The sequence below is a fragment of the Manis pentadactyla genome, chromosome 3 (genome assembly GCF_030020395.1).
Source record: "Manis pentadactyla isolate mManPen7 chromosome 3, mManPen7.hap1, whole genome shotgun sequence".
Classification (NCBI taxonomy): domain Eukaryota; kingdom Metazoa; phylum Chordata; class Mammalia; order Pholidota; family Manidae; genus Manis; species Manis pentadactyla.
The window spans coordinates 16,311,619-16,326,400 of NC_080021.1; the positions used below are offsets into that span (position 1 = coordinate 16,311,619).

Genomic DNA, 14,782 nt, shown 5'->3' on the forward strand with positions numbered 1-14,782 from the left:
AATCCCATTTACATCTACATCAAAAAGAGTAAAATACCCAGGAATAAGGTGAAAGACCTGTAGATTGAAAACTATAAGACAATGATAAAAAAGTTAAAGCTGACTCAAATAAATGGAAAGATATAGTATGTTCACTGGATTTAACAATTAATATTGTTAAAATGTCCATAATACCCAAAGCAATGTAAAGTCAATATAGTAACCATCAAAACACCAACAGCATTTTTCACAGAGATAGAACAAATAATCTTAAGATTTGTATGAAACCAAAAAAAGACCCCAAATAGCCAAAGCAATCTCAACAAAGAACAAAGCTGGAAATACAACTATCCTAGATTTCAAACTATACTACAAAGTTATAGTAGTCAAAACAGTATGGTACGAGCCCAAAGTAGACTAATAGGTCAATGAAACAGAATAGAAAGCACAGAAGTAAACCCAACTTATATGGTCAATTAATCTGTGACAAGGGAAGCATGAATACAGAATAAGGAAAAGACAGTCTCTTTAATAAATAGTATTGGTAAAAGTGGGCAGTTACATGCAAAACAATGAAACAGGACCACTTTTTTATACCATATACAAAAGTAAACTCAAAATGGATTAAAGACTTAAATGTATGACCTAAATCATAAAACTCCTGAAAGAAAAGATAGGCAGTAAACTCTTAGACATTGGTCTTAGCAATACTTTTTGGATATGTCTCCTCAAGCAATGACAACAAAAGCAAAAATTAACAATTGGGACTACATGAAACTAAAAATCTTTGCAAAGTAAAACTATCAACAAAAGAAAAGGGAATCTACTAGATGAGAGAATATATATGCAAATAATGTATCTGATAAGGGGTTAACAGTCAAAATATTTAAGAACTCATACAACTCAATACCAAAAACACAATCCAGTTAGAAAATGGGCAGAAGTTCTGAATAGGCTTTCTTTCAAAGAAGACATACAGATGGCCAAAGACACATGAAAAGATGCTCAACATCACTAATCATCAGAGACTACAAATAAAAACCACAATGAGGTATCACCTCATACCAATCAGAATGGCTAGTATCAAAAATACAAGAAATAACAAGTGTCAGCAAGGATGTGGAGAAAGGGGAACCCTGGTGCATGTTTGTTGGCAGTGTAAATTGGTGCAGACCCATTGTGGAAAGCTGTGTGGAAAAATAGCAAATAGAATACCATACAATCGAGTAATTCCATGCTGAGTATTTATCCAAAGAACATGAAAACACTAATTTGAAAAGATAAATGTTTACCACAGCATTAGCTACAAAAACGAAGATATAAAAGCAACCTAAGTATCTGTTGATAGATGAGTGGATAAAGAAGATGTGGCATATATACTATGGATTATTACTCAGCCATGAAGAAGAATGAAATCTTGCCATTTGTAACAACATGGATAGACCTAAGGGTATTATTCTAAGTGAAATAAGACAGAGAAAGATAAACATCACATGATTTTGGTTGTATGTGGAATCTAAAAATAAAACAAACAAAACTGAACAGAAACAGATTCCTAAGCAGAGAAAAAACTGGTGGTTTCTTGGGAAGAAAGGGGTACACAGGATGGGTGAAATAGTTAAAGGGTATTAAGAGGTACAAGCTTCCAGTTATACAATAAATAAGTCATAGGGACGTAAAGTACACCATAGGGAGTGTAGTTGAAAATATTAATTTTGTATGGTGATCAATGCTAACTACACTTATCCTGGTTATCATTTCCTAATGTATATAAATGCCAAATCACTATGCTGTAAACCTGAAACTTATTTAATATTGTATATCAACTATACTTCAATTAAAAATAAGTAAATTTTTTAAAAGGGTAGAAAAGCAAGAAGGGACTTGCCTACAGAATTCAGATGGTTTTTAATTTACCTATATCCAAAAAGAAAAAGGCATTAAGAAAAAAAGAAACAGGATACAAATTATTTAATTACTTAATTACAAATCAGTATGTAAAAATACAAGTTTAAAATAGAAATAAACTTAAATGTTAACATTGTTTTGAAAAAAAAAAAAACTGCTCTCCTAACAAGCTCTTGCTGAATTACTCCAGTGGTGGTCATCCTAGATATTCTCTCTGTAGGGAATTTCCCATGTCATCTAACTCCTGCGTATAAGTACTCAAATTCAACTTCATAACCAGAAGTTTCTGAGACTCTTTCATGAGGTTCATGTGGTCAAAATTTAATAATTGTAAAAGATTCAACAGAGTAGTTGCAACAGAGACTGCCTGGCCTACAGAGCTGAAAATACTTGCTATCTGACCCCTCAGAGAAAACATTTGCCAACTGCTGCTTTAGAGCATGAACCTTTCAAAAATGGATGCTTACATTTCTTTTTAAATTACACAAAGTATGTTATATCTTGCACCATATACTTATTTTTAAAAATAAAACAAAAGGGAAAAAAGGAACTTTGTAGCAAAACCACTCAGAAGCCTTCAAAGCAAATCCTGATACAGTCTTCCAGGAGGTTTATGTTCCAGCTCATCTCTCTTATGGTTTAAGATTTTATTATGACTTTTGTCCAGGGCAAGTCAAATACCCAAAAGTAGGCTACAAATCAGGCTGCATAGGGTTAAGAGCTTTAGAAGCCACCCACTAAAGATTTTTGGTGACTTCTGCTGCCAGCCATGAAAGAATAACTGGTATAGAACTGGCCCTCCTACCATAAACAACTAGAAAGCTGGACAAAATATATGAAACAGCACTTTCAGAAAGTGGGACAATAGGCAGAGTAGAACTGTGAGCCCTGCAAAATGGGAAACAACTATGGTAAGCCCTGCAATCGCAGAGCACAGAAGTCTTGAAGGACCCAGGAGATGTACTGATGTTCACAGAGGGTGAGGCAACACGGCTTTCCATGACATAGCACTGAGAGAGAGTTATGCAGAAAAAGTGCTCTAGGAATCTGCATAGAGATCCCTTTGGCTCTGATGCTAAATCCTAAACTGCTGAGGAACAACTCCTGGGAGCTCTAATGTGAATAATTCCTGGAATTCCTGCAGGACTGGAAGACATTCAAATTCCATCCAGCAGAGTAGAGCTATCTAACTGAATGTTCTGGGCAACCAAGAGACTCCAGAAAGGCCAAGCTTTGTAACAAAGTTAGATTAGCCCTAAAGTAATGCTACACTACACCCACCCTAACAAAGTTTAACAACAGGCCTGGAAAGGATCGGCCTAATCCACATGTACTTAGATGCCTGCCAAAACAAAGGTCAAAACTCTTCAAAGGAAGACAACAAAATCCAAACATTCAACAACACAATAACCATGTGAAGAAGCAGCAACAGAGGTTATATAATAGGCAGACAAGGATATTAAAACAACTATTATAAATATGCTTCATATACTCAAGAATATAGAAAACAGGAACATACTGAAGAGAGAAATAGAAGACAGAAGTAAGATTCCATTCAATTCTTTTTTATATGTTCTGTAGCTGAAAACCAGTATCTGAAATTTAAAATTCACTGGATAGAATTAACAACAGATTAGCCACTACAGTAGATAAGACTAATGAACTTGAAGACACAGCAACAGACACTTTTAAACCAAAGCCAGAGAGAAAAAAGACTGGAAGAAAAGTCAACTGAACCCCAGTGATTTATACGGCAAAATCAAGCAGTCTAAACATACATGTAACTGAAGTCCCAGTAAGACAGGGGAGAGGAGGAACAGAAAAAGTATTTGGAGAAATAGAGGCAGAAATTTTTCCAAATTTGATCAAAACTATAAGCCCAGAAATCCATAAAGCTTAAAAAACACCAAACATAATTAAAACAAAAAAAAAATCACACCAAGACACATCACAATCAAATTGCAAATAAAACAGTGATATTAAAAACAACCCAAAAATATTATAATGTTCTCCTGTCTCCATATATAATATAAAGTAAAAACAACTCTAATCGGAAGAAATCAAGCAACATCTTTCAAGGTCTTTTGACTGAAAAATTTTAATAGACTTCACCAAAGCTGAACTTTCTGCTTTTGTAGGTCTTCTTCTGCTGGTACCCCTAATGTAAACTTTGTCTATTGAGTAATCAAGCATGAACAAAGTACAGTTAAATTGCTGTAAAATAACTTGATCAGAATGTATTTGTCTACCTCATAGTTCAGTGTCACATACTTTATATTGTATGCTGCTTGAGGCCGGGAACCTTCATATTTTAGCCTGTACATTTCTAGTGCAATTTCTAGTGGCACATAACTGTAGGAACACTCATGAATGAGTCAATTTCATTTCATTCTTAGTGCATCGCTATGTGGCATGTAGAACAAGATGGGAAAACAGATGCCCAGAGGGATTAAACAACTGTCTCAAGGACACTCCTAAGGGAAGCAGTATCTCACATCCCCAGAGTAATGCCTCCACACAAGGTCACCTCAAAGTAGACACAAAAGAATGTTTTAATTATTACTTACTTTGAGTTTCGACTAGATCCAGAGCAACACTAGAGGCTGTGTCCATTCCGAAGGTGATACAGGATTGGAAATTTTTCAACGAGGAGAGAGCAGATTCTATACCACTGAAGGATATAAAACCAGTTGAACATGAATTTGAACTGGAACGTCCTGGCATCTTGAAATTATTACCTAAGTTTTCAAACACAATGAAATAAGATTTATGAGTCCAAGTAATAACTACATAAGAAAATAAACTGCGGTAAATGTTCCTATGAATGTACCCAATATCCCACAAATGACACACTATTATCTACAATCTATATCCCTTGAAGGGGCACTGAAGCATTTGTGCCCTCATCTGGGCCAGCAAACAGATGCACTCACAACATGGGAAAGGTAACTGTCTTCATTATTCAAGAGAGGCAGAATACTCTCTTCGAAAATATTCCTTAGTTCTCTGAATAATTCAACAACAGCAGTGGTCTTAAAAAGCTGAAATATAAATGGGTTAGGAAAAGTAGGTGATTCATTTTTCTAAAAAATGAAAATAGCCATAGTAAAATGGTTTAACAAGGGAAAACTTCAAAAACCTGTAATTTTTAACTCATCTGACATATATACATATTGAATGCTGAAAACTAAAAAAATATATATATGAATATGTATGTATGTATATATATACACATATATATATATATATATGTATATATATATAGTGTGTGTGTGTGTGTATCCCTGATGGTCCTCTGGGTTCTAACAGATTTAAACACTTGGGGATATCCCAGATTCTGTTTTCAGTAAAAGCAGAGTTTCCCTATAAATTCTTATCTTCTGGTAGCTTATCCACTATAACAGTTTCAGTTATTACCTTCGTATTAAACACTCGCTAATCTGTATCTTCAACTACCAAATCTTTAAGCTTTGGACCACTTAGTAAAGCTCCCTACAAAGAGCCATCTTTGCTTAATTCAGAAGCTACCTGAAATTCAATCCACTGACACCAGTTAGAAAAGTGGGGAGAAATCACACAGGCTTAGAGGGATGGGAAGGTGGTTCTTCAGTCTGTACAAGTTAGCAGAAAGAAGGTACTTTCTTAGAATCATACAGACAGTGCTTGAATTCAGGCCCTGCCACTTAACTCTTGAGTAACCATGGGCAGATTGCTTTAGCCTCTGAGAACTCAGGTTTATCATCTTTTAAGATGGAAGGGGCATCTCACTGTGGACAAGCACACACTGCACAATTAAGTAGCATTGGGACCTGCCTCCTGCCCTTACTTTCCCCTGTGGAGAACTGTCCAGGATCTCTGGCATTTCTATCCTCTCCATAGCTACCACCTTAATCTCACACCGGGACTACTACAGTAGTTTCTCAATTGTTGATTCTTTTAAATTAGATTCACTTCACTGATTCAAAGGACAGGTACGGAGCACCTTACTGTGTCAGTCATTAGACTCACTAAAAAAGACACAGGGTACTCAGAGAAGATGCCTAAGATGCTGATTTCTATTTTTGACAGGTTAATCTACTACAGACAAACATCCACAACTCATCAATTCAAATCATTCATTAACAAATATTCAGTAATATATTTTGGAGCATAGTGTAGACAGTCTTAATACAGGGTAAAAAATTGGTCCAGTTGGGCCTAGGGCAGTCAAATGGGATTTTCAGCTTTATCTATTTTTTAAATTTTTATTAAAAATCAAGACCTGAAGCAATATGGCAAAATGTTACAGATGTTCAAATCCAGATGATGGGACAAAGGTTCTCAGTATGATACAAGGGGGACTTTTTGTGGTATTAAAATTTCACACCAAGAGAGAAAATATCACTATGAATATGAATGAAGAACCAATGATGATTTTTGAACATTTGCAGTTTGGTGAAATAGAGTATTCATTTACAAACTCACTCTGCCACACCAAATAAGTTGAGACAGTTACACAATATATTACAAACATATGCAGTAAGACGGAAAGATATAAGTTCATAAAAATCAGGATCAAAAAACAGATTAAAGGGAAAATCAAGTACCTGAGAAAATTAGAATGCAATCATGCAAGGATTAGAATTCTTTAGGATTCTACACAGCTATGAGTTTCCTGATTAAAAAGTGAGTTATAGGATTCTCGTTCTCCGTAAAGATGAACTCTGGAAAAATAAATCTTTCCATGGCAATCAAGGTTACATGGGTCATCATACATGAGATAATAAGACTCATAAAAGATATCCTCAATAATAGCCTTACAATAGATGCAATAATAAGCTTCCTAGGACTGTTTCTTAAGTTATTCTCAGGGTAAGCTAACAACAAGATACTTGTGGCATATACTAGCTCTGTGCTCATCAAACTCATTTCCCCTTCAACCATATAAGCCATTTCCAGGCTCAGTCCATTAAAACCACACAGTTTGTCAATAATAGTTCCCATTTGATAGCTGGAAACAAGCAGCACAGTGACCTCAGAGGCTATAAGTGAAGATGGAGGATCACTAGGATACTATATCACTGCTTGGTGCAACACTCCCCACCAATCAGGCCCCACACATGAAAGATATAAAAACTTGAATTGTGCAAAGCCAAAAATAAAAGCAAGGCCATTTAGATTTGGGCTTACTTGTTACGGCACCAATTGTTAGTCATAAAACACAGTCCTGCAAGGATCAAATGATATGGTTCAAGTATTCAGTTTTCTAGTCAGTCTTGATTTGGGTGTTACTCTAAATTGTCTAGAACACTGCTGTCCAATAGAACTTTCTGCCATGACAAAAATGTTGTATAATCTTCACTTTCCAATATAGTGGACACTAGGCACATATGACTATCGATTACCAGAAATGTGGTTTGACTGAGGAACTGAATTTTAAATATTATTTAACCGATTTAACTTTAAATAACCAAACGTGGCTGGTAGCTACTACCCTGGACTGCACAGTTCTGGAGAAATCACTATCAAAGTGTACTATTTCTATGAACTAGGAGGAAAGCAAGACAGGGGCAAACCATAGTATAAACAGGGGATATCTACCTGGAATTTCAATTTTACTTAACGGTAACATGAAACATGCTTACACTAAAATAAATGCTAGCTACATGATAGAGTAAAACATGGAGGCGATATAAAGTAGGGATTAAGCTTGCAGCCTCTGGAGCCAGATTTCCTGAGTTCAAAGCCTGATGTTGTCACTTGAATAACTGAATGGCTTTAATCAAGTTATTTAATCTCTTTATGCTTCACTTTTTCCCTTCTGTAAAATAGGAATGATCTAGTGTGTACCTCAAGGATTACTGTGACGACTGAATGCGTTAACAAGTATAATAAAGTGGGTAAGTCTTTAAAAGTGGAAATGAACATTACCGTCAACTTCATCATTATAATGCTGTGAGCAACAATACAGAGCAGTGTTAAGGAAGTGGACACTGGACATAGATGCCTGGAAATTCTGTCCTGCCCATGCCTTTTAAGGCTGTATGGCCTTGGTTAAGTTGTTTAACTTCTCTATCTTCAGTTTGCTCCTTTGTAAAAAAGGAAATAATCATACTTACCTCACAGCATTACTAAGGACTTTCTGAGGAATGTGTATTTTTATGAACACCCTAATGTTCCTTAGGGCCAAACAAGTATGGAGAACATTGAGATCATTGAGTCCTCCCCAAAATATGTATGTTGAAGCCCTAATCCCAATGTATTTGGATAATACTTAGAAAGGTGGCTTTTAGGTTCAGATTATGTTATGCATGAGCTTGGGGCCCTCCTGAAGAGATTAATGTCCTTATTAGAAGAGGAAGAAACAACATGGCTTGCTTGCTCTCTACCACGTAAGGACACAGTGAGAAAGGGGCCTTCTGCAAGTCACGAGGGCCCAGATCCAAATGTGCCAGCACCCTCATCTCAGACTTCCAGTCTCCAAAAATACAAGAAATAAATTCCCGTTTTGTAAGCCACCAATCTATGGTATTTTTTTTATAGCAGCTCAAACTGCCAAGGCACAGTGTATGTAAGAATTAATACAATCCAGTAAAATGCAAAGTGTATACCACATGGTAGCTATCCTTATTATCTGAATGCAAAATTCACATTACTCCAATGAAACTTTCCACTTGCAGAGATCTGGAGAAAATTTCCTTCTGTAATTCTGGAGTTTTTCAAGGGAAAAGATTCAGCCTGAGAAGTTAAGAGAATGGATGGAAAGGAAAGATGAAGTAGACACACTTTTCCCTATTTCTCCCACTAAGTATAGCAAACTACATAATTCATAGGACAAACCCCTCCCCCAGCAAAGAATTACCTGTCCTCAAATGTCAATAGTGCAGTGGTTGAGAAATCCTGGTTTAAATCAACCTCCTCTTGAAGCCTTCCCCAAGTAACAACAATCTTTTTGTTCCCTGTACCTATGGTCTCCAATAATAAAACAAGGTTATGTATTTGCTGAGTTTTTCCCTAGCATGCTATTGTGCCTCCCCTTACAGGCCTTGTCTTAAGCCATTCAGGCTGCTGTAATAAAATACCACAGATTGGTTACCTTATAAATGGACATTTATTTCTCACAATTCTGGAGGCTGGGAAGTCCAAGATCAAGGAGCCTGCATGGTCACATTCTGGTGAAAGCCCTCCTCCTGGTCATAGCCCATGCCTTCTTACTCTTTGTTTTCACAAGGTAGAAAGGGAAGGGAGTTCTCTGGAGCCTCTTTTATAATGGCACTAACCCCATTCATGAGGACTCCATCCTCCTGACCTAGGCACCTCCAAAAGGCCCCATCTCCTAAAACCCAGAAACTGGCGCCAGGATTTCAATGTACCAGATGTGGGGTGGGGAAGGGACACAAACATTCAGGCCGTAGCAGGTCTGTAAGATTTTTCTCTAAGCAAGACCAATTACCAGCTAATGTAAAAACACTTCTCTACTGTTGCCTCTTCTCATCTTCCTGTACAACACAGTAGTAGACACAGAACAATTTACAGACCCTAGGCCGACCACCTTAAGTCTACAGAGGCCTATCAAAGTTCAGCCAGAGCTGTGTCTTCTTTTTCAAAACACAGCTTTCTTTGCGAAGACTTCTCTTATCTGCACAAGCGACCGCTCATTCCTTGCCTCCTGCTACCACTATGCCTACCACAATCACATGCACACTTCTATTATAAAACTCAGTAAAGCTTATCAGAAGTATTTGCTCGTATGTCTGCCACTCCTTCACCCTGGGAGCCACAGGAACTAGAACTCTGACTTATTCTCCAGCATATAAAACCGCTCCTTACACTAAACAGGCGTCAGTAAACATTTGGCCAGTTAAAACTGTAATGGCAAGCACCCTTTCGGCTCCCCGTGCCCGTAAACTGGTGCCCGGAAACTTCATTCTCATCGCTAATCCTCACAACCATTTATAGACGAGAAAAGGAAACTGAGGCTCAGAGTGTTTACTTAAACGCGCTGCCCAAGGCCCTGATTTCAAAGCTCAAACCAGATTAGTCCGCACGAAGAACTCGTGATCTTTTCCCCACACACTTGGGCTGAAGGATGGAGAGACGACGTCCCGGAAAGGTAAGTCAACTGCCGCAGCCTCACTGCTAAAGGTGAAAAAGAACTAGGCCCAAAGCCCAGGTCCAGAGAGCCCAGCTCAGGGCAGCTGCGGAGCGCACGAGAAGGAGGAGACACCTCCCGCCACCCCCCGCATCACCACCCCCCGTTTCTGACTTACCTGGCTGCCCGACCTAGATCCGTCTGGCTGCACCCCGACTTCCCACACAAGACCCCAACTCCTTGCTTAACTCCTTTCCCTTGTAGCTGAAACGCCGAGCGCAGGCTCATGCGTCATCAGCTCTCGCCGCCAAATGGTCACATGATGCTCCGCCCAGGTCTCCGCCCCTTTGGTCATGTGACGGCCAGGGGGCCCCTCCCCACCGGGGCGGAAGCCGGGTCCAGCCGGCAGAAGATCCGGGGCTAGGGCAAAAAGGGTAGTCCTGCGAAGACTGAAGGGTGAGGACGGGGCGCCCACTCTGCGCGTGATCGCCGGCACTGCGCGTGCGCCCAGGCGCGGCCCGGGTGACAGGTGAGTCGCGGCGGGATGCACACGCCGCCTTCCTTTTTACGCCCTCCCGGGGCTGGGCCGCGCTGGCCGAGGGGGCGTCTGCTGTATGGAGTTGGGTCTGGCTGGCGGCGCCCGCGGTGCAGGACTGAGGCGCCTACTTGGGCTGGGGCTGCAGTCCTGGCTCTGCATCGCCACTTGGCAGTGATCTTCTACGACGTTTTGGCGCTTTAGGAAGTCATGCACAGCTGTTTGGCCCGCATCTGGTCTTCCAAGTTTCCGGAAGCAATGCTGTGTGCACATCGTTATTCCTCCACTTATTCGTGAAAACTGAGTGGTTGGTTTTACTCGGGTTTGAATTCCAGTTCTGCTGTAGGCTGTGAGTTTGGGCAAGTCATTGCCATTCTCTGCACAGAAATTCCCTCCATGGTCGTGCCAAAGACCTTTGCAGTTCGGATACAGTTCCGAGCGTCCTGACTTGTCTATAGTTGCACAGGAAGGAAAAAAAAAAAAGGCAGAGCCTGTAATGGAGCCAAGTCTAATTCTACGGAGCTCCTCCAACATAGGCTATGGTGGGGGCGGTGGGAGGCGGTTGGGGAAGAGAGGGTTGCCGTCTCTGCCCAGAAGTAGAAACACCTTGTAGCTTTCCTTCTCCTGTCTTTTCCGGAATTCATGAATCAGACTAGAGTGATCAGTCGCATTTCAGAACTTCTCAGGAAGAAGTATGCTGGTCACTTTTATCTTGATCAACGCCATTATGTTTTGTTCCTGATAATAGATTAATGGAGACCAGTGCTTCCTCCTTTATGGAGCTGAGGTTTTATGAGAGGATAAAAATAGATTTATCTTCTTTTGTCCTCTGAGTAGGGTAAATAGTAGCTCATCCCAGGACAATTTAATAGCCTTCAGAATTCAGTTCTGTACTTACTGACTGGGTAATTGCTATGATGCTGTGCTTCATTCTTGAAATCATGTTATCTTTTGTCTACGGTTACTTTCCAAACAAACCATAGTTCCTTACAAAATTTTCAAAAATAAAGTTACCACCACTTTCCTGGGTGCTTTGTGAAAAAAAATGGGGAAATCGATTGGGATCTCTGGTTTCATTTCACAGCCTATACTGAGAAAACTGGCCTTTTTGAATTTTCTTCATCCCCTATCATTTAGAGAACCACTAAATGGAAGATTTAATGTAGCTTCTTCTACAACGTTTGTTTGTACATTCTAGAGTGACTTTTTAAAGCTCAACTAAGTCTGAATACTTTTTATAAAGCCACCTACCCCTGAGATTACTGCATCATGATTAGGCATCTTTAATAATCATTCTTAGATTCTGTTCTTTAAGGCCAGTTTTTCAGCCAACAAAAGGGTATTTACCATATACTCTAGCCAAATATTTTGAACATTGTCTACAATGTTAATTCTTGAATAACAATTTAAGGATTAAAATAAGAGATGGACACACAAAAGTCTTGACTTAGTATCTCAGGCCTAGGCTAACCTGACCATGTGCATGCAACACTGAGTGTATCTGCCCTTCTTTTTTGGGGGGGAAAGGAGACAGATAATGTTGTTTTGCTATAAGCTGTTTTCTCTATGGCCCCATTGTCTGTGCTATATTGATATCCAAAATCTGGTGGCAGTTACACCTGTTAATCATAGCTTGTCCTCCTCTCAGTTGAGTCTAGAGTTTCATCCTGCTCAGACCTGGATTGGATTGGTGGTCTTTAGAGGACCTCAGTAGGTGATTTTCTTTTTGCCCATTTTCCATTACTTTCCACCTTTTCTTATCTCACTTTCCAAGCCAGACCATTTCTGTGCAAAAATTGGAATGAAATTATATGAAATTCAGCCTATTAGAAAGAAGTGTAGTTTAGCATCACAGAGAAAACAGAAAGGACTTATTAATAACTTATGCCTTAATGTGTGTTATAGGATACCCTCATGACAGAGAGTTCTAGACAACTACAGCAGCTTCTCAGCAATCCTTGCTGTCGGAGCCCACCCCCCACCACCTCCTCTGATGTGTGCTTCTACCCCTTGCTCTCTCTGCACCAGCCACTGCAGCCACTTTGCCATTATTCCTGAACTGCACCTAGTACATTCCTGCCCTGGGGCCTTTGCCCTTACTTGTAACCCCTGCCTGGACGCCCTTCTCCCAGATAGTTATCTATTGTAAAATAACACATTGCCCCCAAACCAGTAAATATTTGTTGTCTTTTAGTTTCCTGCAGTCAGGAATCAGCATTCTTGCTTAGCTGTGTGCCTTTGGCTCAAGGGCTCTTGGGAGTCAAGCTGTGGTCCAGGTCAAGCTGTCATTTTATCTGAAGGCTCAGCTGGGGTTGGGGGATCCATTCTCAAGCTCACTCAAGTGGCTGTTGGTAGTCCTCTCCCTCCTTTGTCACATGGATCCCTACACAGGGCTCTCTCACAGTATGACAACTAGCTTCCCCCAGGGCAAACAAATACAGGGTGTCCATCTTCTGTATCCATTCATCTACTGATGGATGCTTAGGTTGCTTCCATATCTTGGCTATTGTAAATAGTGCAGCGATAAACAAAGGGGTGCATCTGTCTTTTTCAAACTGGAGTGTTGCATTCTTAGGGTAAATTCCTAGAAGTGGAATTCCTGGGTCAAATGGTGAGTCTATTTTGAGCATTTTGAGGAACCTCCATACTGCTTTCCACAATGGTTGAACTAATATACATTCCCAGCAGCAGTATAGGAGGGTTCCCCTTTCTCCACAACCTCGCCAACATTTGTTGTTGTTTGTCTTTTAGATGGTAGCCGTCCTTACTGGGGTGAGGTGATATCTCATTACGGTTTTAATTTGCATTTCTCTGATGACAAGCGATGTGGAGCATCTTTTCATGTGTCTGTTGGCCATCTGAATTTCTTCTTTGGAGAAGTGTCTGTTCAGTTTCTCTGCCCATTTTTAAATTGGATTATTTGCTTTTTGTTTGTTGAGGTGCATGAGCTCTTTATATATTTTGGATGTCAACCCTTAATTGGATCTGTCATTTATGAATGTATTCTCCCATACTGTAGGATACCTTTTTGTTCTATTCATGGTGTCCTTTGCTGTACAGAAGCTTTTCAGCTTGATATAGTCCTATTTGTTCATTTTTGCGTTTGTTTCCCTTGCCCAGGGAGATATGTTCAAGAAGAGGTCACTCATGTTTATGCCATAAAGAGATTTTTGCCTATGTTTTTTTATAAGAGTTTTATGGTTTCATGACTTACGTTCAAGTCTTTGATCCATTTCAAATTTACTTTTGTGTATGGGGTTAGACAGTGATCCAGTTTCATTCTCTTACATGTAGCTGTCCAGTTTTGCCAGCACCATCTGTTGAAGAGACTGTCATTTCCCCATTGTATGTCCATGGCTCCTTTATCGAATATTAATTGACCATATATGTTTGGGTTAATGTTTGGAGTCTCTATTCTCTTCCATTGGTCTGTGGCTCTGTCCTTCTGCCAGTACCAAATTGTGTTGATTACTGTGGCTTTGTAGTAGAGCTTGAAGTTGGGGAGCGAGATCCCCCCCCACTTTATTCTTCCTTCTCAGGATTGCTTTGGCTATTTGGGGTCTTTGGTGTTTCCATATGAATTTTTGAACTATTTGTTCCAGTTCATTGAGGAATGCTGTTGGTAATTTGATAGGGATTGCATTGAATCTGTATATTGTTTTGGGCAGGATGGCCATTTTGACAATATTAATTCTTCCTAGCCAGGAGCATGGGAGGAGTTTCCATTTGTTAGTGACCTCTTTAATTTCTCTTAAGAGTGTCTTATAGGTTTCAGGGTATAGGTTTTTCACTTCCTTGGTTAGGTTTATTTCTAGGTATTTTATTCTTTTTGATGCAATTGTGAATGGAATTGTTTTTCTGATTTCTCTTTCTATTAGTTCATTGTTCGTGTATAGGAAAGCCACAGATTTTTGTGTGTTAATTTTGTATCCTGCAACTTTGCTGAATTCTGATATTAGTTCTAGTAATTTTGGAGTGGAGTCTTTAGGGTTATTTATGTACGATATCATGTCATCTGCAAATAGTGACAATTTACCTTCTTCTTTACCAATCTGGATTCCTTGTATTTCTTTGTTTTGTTTAATTGCCGTGGCTAGGACCTCCAGTACTATGTTGAATAACAGTGGGGAGAGTGGGCATCCCTGTCTTGTTCCCGATCTCAGAGGAAAAGCTTTCAGCTTCTCGCTGTTCAGTAAGATGTTGGCTGTGGGTTTATCATATATGGCCTTTATTATGTTGAAGTACTTTCCCTCTATACCCATTTTGTTGAGAGTTTTTATCATGAATGG

The 14,782-nt window shown here is 39.5% G+C and overlaps 1 protein-coding gene across 1 annotated transcript in view; it reads right to left on the reverse strand.

The window, feature by feature from the left end:
• Window positions 1–10,284, reverse strand: part of LOC130682808 (serine/threonine-protein kinase TAO1-like) — a 135,276-nt gene extending 124,992 nt beyond the window's left edge. Inside the window, exons 1-2 of the mRNA XM_057497748.1 lie at window positions 10,137–10,284; window positions 4,455–4,625 (exon numbers count right to left, since the gene is read on the reverse strand). The gene's annotated coding sequence lies outside the window, so the exon portion shown is untranslated. The remainder of the gene's footprint in view (window positions 1–4,454; window positions 4,626–10,136) is intronic.
• Window positions 10,285–14,782: the final 4,498 nt, after the last annotated feature.